Consider the following 5,980-nt stretch of genomic DNA (forward strand, 5'->3'; position numbering starts at 1 on the left):
TGACTCCTTGCAGCCTTATGGTTAAAGCGAAACTCTCACCAAAAAGCAACCAAGGCTTTATTTGGGATTGAATATGAGTCAAACCTTTGTGTGAAAGCATAATTACGACGAAAGAGGCACTTTTAAGATTTACCGTAGTTTCGGTTTTGGGCACGTTAATTTTGAACGGGAGTGCATGGGGCAAGACATGCTAGCACCAAAATCTCTATTTTTAGAACACTAAGAAGGCTCGACACAACATGAAACTTTGCTCGTAGCATCACTAGGGTCTCTACTCATTGAGAACATTGTTTGTGTACACAGAGTTTATGAAAAAGAAGGTTTTTGAACTACTCACGTTAGCTGCTGCACCTCCTGTGAGTTGCCGTCATAGCAGGCAAGAAGTGTCGATCCCCGAGTGCGACCTGACAGGCACGCTTGAGGAGCGGTCCACCATTATGGGGCGTTCAGACCGAACGTGACAGACGCGAATACAATCGCTTCAGACGCTTCATTCGCGCCGCGTGATCATTTTGGACTATTCGCTTCATTCGCGTCAATCGCTTCATTCGCGTCATTCGCGCTTGCCCGCTCATTTTTGAACCAGTATTTCTCAACCCGCTGTCTTTCCACGTCTATCATGGCTGATATCACCACCGTTGCTGCACTGTACCTGCTGTACAAGTCCCAGAAACGCCGGAAAACCTCCCGCCGTCGTGTCTAGGGGAATTTCACTGTCTCCTCCAGGAGCTCCGTCTGGATGACGACCGGTTCCATCGGTACCTCAGGCTGACCGGAGCCCAGTTCGAGGACCTGTTAGCTCGGGTCGGTGCCAGGATCTCCCACCTGGACACCAACTACAGGCGCTCATCTCAGCTGCGGAGCGCCTGTCCATCTGTCTGAGGTGAGTTGCGGTGTCGTACAGCACCTGGTGCCCACACACAGCTACAATTAGCTTCTCCTCCATCGTTGCTCTGAGCAACCGTAAACAACCGTACGTGAGGGAAGTGACGTCGTCGGCTTGAACACGTCGCTGATTGGATGTTGCGGCGTGATGCCGCCTGAAAAGTCGGATATTTTCAACTTTATTTGCGCCGCGCCAGACGCTTCAGATGCTTCATTAGTGCCGCGCCAGACGCTCCATTCGCGCCGCCATCGCATTGCGTGTCAAAGGATTACCAAATAAAGCCTTGGTTACTTTTTGGCGAGAGTTTCGCTTTAACATAGCTGTAGCTATAACATTTGATACGTGTGCATTGTGGTAAAACCCCATGTTCATATTTTACGTATGCCTCGTGGTAGCACCGCTACCTTTTCAGAACAAGATCTTTTGTGTGTATCCAAAAGTGCACATGAAGCCAACGGTGTTGTAACCATCGCCGTTGTTCAAATCCCGCACATTAATTCCATTGACTACCTTTGAGTGACTTATTCACGTTCACCATTTTTGAATTCCAGATACATGATTCAGCAAAACCAGAATCATAATTTATGAATTAGTGTTCGCGTGCACTGTAAGAAAAGATACACCATATCTACTCAATAAAAATGAGGCAACAGATTACAAGCAATATTATTAATTACATTTCACAATGTTTGGTATTGACTAAATATTGATTAAATGAGACCCTTAATAGTTATCCATTTAATATGAGTAGATTTAAATAGAAAACAGTACAGAATTAATTATAACCTAAACAAAAATATTGAGTTTATTTGAAAAAGATAAATTCCCTAATGTGTAAATAGTACTAATAAAAATTAATTTAATTCTACATATCAATGATATATAATTGAGTAATAATCATCTACATTAATCTGCACATTGATTTGAATTTAATCAATGCAATGAATTAAATTCAAATATTCTTCTTTCTTAGGAATAACTAGTCTATGGTCCAGAAAGTACAGAACTTTATATTCAAACAAGACTTTTTTTTTTTTCAACTTAGATTTTATTAGCTTTTTTGACGTAGAAACAGGTAACAGTACAGTTCATGAAACATCGTTGCCAGACAGCATTATTACACAAATTTCAAGAAACAGTTTTTACATTCCGTGTTATGGACAAGATGATTTGAGGGAGTTTCCGGGTTGGATAGTGTACAAGGCAGACAGGAAAAACAACAAACAAAAACAAAACAAAAAGAAAGATGACATCACCTCAGAACTTATGTTAACAAATATCCTTTCCATTTTGACCATTTTGTAATATATGAGTCATTCTTCAGTCTGAGTAAAAAAGTCAGTCTCTCCATCTCATGGATCTCCTCGATAGTCTTAAGCCAATTATCTACCGTTGGTGGATCAGTCTGTAACCATTTACGAGTTATTGCTTTCTTTGCTGCTACTATCAATATTTTCAGAAGATATCTATCATTTCCTGTTATTTCCTCTGGCAAGTCTCCCAAGTAAAGTGATGTACATGTAAACGGAATCTTCCTCCGAAGAATGTGTTGCATAATTTTCCAAATACGTCCCCAAAATAGTTCTATCTTTGGGCAGCTCCAAAAGATGTGGTTATGGTCTGCTCCATCATTCCCACATTTTCTCCAACAGTTGTGATCTACTGATGTCAGGTGTGTCTTCATTTTAGGAGTAATAAAAAAACAGACAAGGTTCTTCCAGCAGAATTCACGCCAATACATAGAGCAAGAGGTTGAGAAGGCAGTTTCACACATGTTCGCCCATTGCTGATTGGATATCTTATCATTTAATTTTTTTCCCCATCTCTCCTTTAAGTAGGCTGTAGTAGCCCTCCTCCCCTTTGCTATTCCCTGGTAGAGTTTAGAAACCACTGATTTAGAACCACCCATTTATGCTTTAACTATTAATTGTATTATTTCATTAGGATCCATAATTGCCTCATTTTTCCCAATTTCTTTCCAAAAATATTGGCGTAGCTGTAGGTATCTAAAAAAATCATATTTTTCTAAGTCATATTTTCAGTGTCTGGAAATTTTGTAATGTATTTTTCATCATTATGGTACAGTAAGCAGTAATACCTTTTTTTGACCAGCATTTAAATCTAGAATCCATACAGTATGGTTTGAATTCTGTGTAGTATGCAACCCATCTAAGTTTTTTCAGCTGGGTCCACAATTGTAATTGCTTTATCACATCAAACCAGGTGTGCAAAGTGAATGAGGGAAGTGGGCTCAAGTGGTCCTGACAAGTCATTGTTAATTTATGATCTCCAATCATTGCCTGTGTTGGGACACCATTACATTCATCCTCCATCTCCTTCCACCTTGCCTCATATTTATTATCGCATAGGAAAATTATAGTCTTTAGTTGGGCAGCGTAGTAATAATCTCTAAGATTAGGTAGAGACATACCGCCTTCCACCCTACTGGTAGTTAAAGTACTATATTTAACCCTTGGTTTCTTACCATTCCAAATAAACCTCGAAATGTGTTTGTCCCATTCATGAAATTGGCTGGTTGGGATTTTAACTGGTAGTGACATAAATAGATACAGCAATTTGGGTAGAATAGACATTTTTATAGTGTCAATTCTTGCACTAAAATTTAGTAGGGATGTTGACCAACTATTAAGATCCTCCTTAATTTTTTTGTTTACAGTTTCAAAGTTTTTTTTATACAAGTCACCAGGGCAATGTGTTAACCAAACCCCCAGATATTTGATTGCTTTTTGAGACCAGTCAGTAGGGATTCTTTGCTTAAGCCCCAGCGAGGGATTGTAATTAAATGTTAATATTTGTGTTTTTTGTATATTGAGTTTATAGCCTGAGTATGTGGTAAATATGTCAAGGAGATCCAGCAGGGCAGGGAGACAGACATCTGGATTACGGATGTATAGCAAGACATCATCCGCATATAATGCTATTTTGTGTTCTGAATTATTGACCACAATTCCCTGTATTCTGCAGTCCTCTCTTATTGCTTGGGCTAAGGGTTCCATGTAGAGTGCAAAAAGGGTTGGTGAAAGGGGGCATCCTTGACGAGTAGATCTTTCCAGTTTTATACGATCAGTAAGGCAACCATTTATCCTGATTCTTGCTGTAGGGGCGGAGTATAATGTCTTTATAATATTAATTGATTTTTCAGTAAATCCAAACCGTTCTAAGACTAAAAACAGATATTCCCAGCTAACGTGGTCAAAAGCTTTTTCCGCTTCAAGGCTAGCTAAGACGGCAGTAGTGTTTGTTTTTTTAATATTATGTATTACATGGAGAGTGCGTCTAATATTATCTTGTGTTTGGCGACCCCGGACAAAACCGGTCTGATCAGTATCAATTAATTCAGGAATGAAAGAATCCAGTCTCTTGGACATGATGGAGGCGTATATTTTGTAATCCTGGTTTAAGAATGAAATTGGTCTGTATGAGCTACATAGCATTTTATTCTTGCCTTCTTTAGGGATGACTGAAATAACAGCTTCGCTCCACGAAGGCGGAGTTGTCCTTTTATCAAGTGTCCAGTTAAAAGAGTTTAAAAGTACTGGGATTAAAGCCTCCTTAAAGGTCTTGTACCACTCGGCTGGCAGACCATCACTCCCTGGTGTTTTACTATTTTTTAATTTATTCAATGCCGTTTCCAATTCTTTACTAGTAATCTGTGATGTTAAACATTCATTTTGATGTACACCAATTGAGGGGAGGTCCAGGGAATTTAGAAATGTTTTTATGTTCTCTGTACTTTCTTGTTTAGGCTGTGAATAAAGATTCTTGTAGTATATTTTAAATGCCGTCTCAATTTCATCTAAATTATTATATATTAAACCTGTTCCAGGATCTAATATCTTATAGACCGATTGGGAGATCTGTTTTTTTTTTATTTTCCTTGCCAATAGTTTTGTAGCTTTGGGGCCTATCTCATAGTAAGATTGTTTTAGAAATTTATATTTTTTATCTAATTCTTCTTTATAAATGTCAGTAATCTGATTTCTAGTTTCTTTAATTTCATTCATTATCTGAGGATTCTGGTTCTCACTGTGTTGCGTTTCTAATTCTTTTAAATTATTTTCTAGCTGTTTAACTCTATTTTCTTTAGCTTTTTTGATTGCTGCACTAAGTGATATAAGTTTACCTCTGATAACTGCCTTTAAAGTGTCCCAAAGTATATTTGGGTTCACTTCCCCGTTGTCATTAAACTCAAGGAAATTCTTAATTTCTGCTTTAACTTGTTGTATAACTGTTTTATTATTAAGCAAGCTTGTGTTCAGCCTCCAAATTGTTTTCTTGGGCCTACTATCCAAGTATAACTTCAAGTAAATTGGTGAGTGGTCTGAGATATCTCTAGTTCCAATATCACAACCCAAGACTCTGTGTCTATCATTTTGGAACATAAAGAAATAATCTATCCTTGAGTACATCGCATGGGGGGCAGAGTAAAAAGTGTAACTTTTGTCAGATGGATGAAGATCTCTCCAGACATCTAGTAAACCCATTTCACCTAAACTCTTTCTCAGTAATTTAGTCTGAGGGGTTATGCTCCTCTTCTTGTTAGAAGTATCATATTTGCCATTTATTATTGTGTTAAAATCACCTGCACAGATTAAAGTGCCTTGTGATTCTGAGGAGATCAATTCAAGAATCTTTTTCAGAATGTTTTGATCACTTTGTGGGGGGAGATAAACACAGAGAAGTGTGGCCATTTTATTTTCTATTTTGCCTTGCACTAGAATACATCTACCTTCACGGTCCTTGATCTCCTTAACCAACTCAAAATTAATGGAATTATGTAATAGTATTGCAACTCCTCTTTTTTGACCATTTCTAAAGGTGCTGTAGAATGTGTTCTTATATCCAAACTTCTTTAATTTTTCATGTTCATTCTGAGAAAGGTGAGTCTCCTGTAGAAATATGATTTGGCTATTTTCCCTTCGCATTTTTGTCATCACTCTACTCCTCTTCACTGGGTTATTTAAACCATTCACATTCCAGGAGGCAACTTTAAGATTACTGTACCCCATAACAATAGTTCAACATGTGAGTGCTGGCAACAAAAACACATGAACTGCAACAGTAACAAACAAT

The sequence above is a fragment of the Sparus aurata genome, chromosome 7, assembly GCF_900880675.1.
Source record: "Sparus aurata chromosome 7, fSpaAur1.1, whole genome shotgun sequence".
NCBI lineage: Eukaryota > Metazoa > Chordata > Actinopteri > Spariformes > Sparidae > Sparus > Sparus aurata.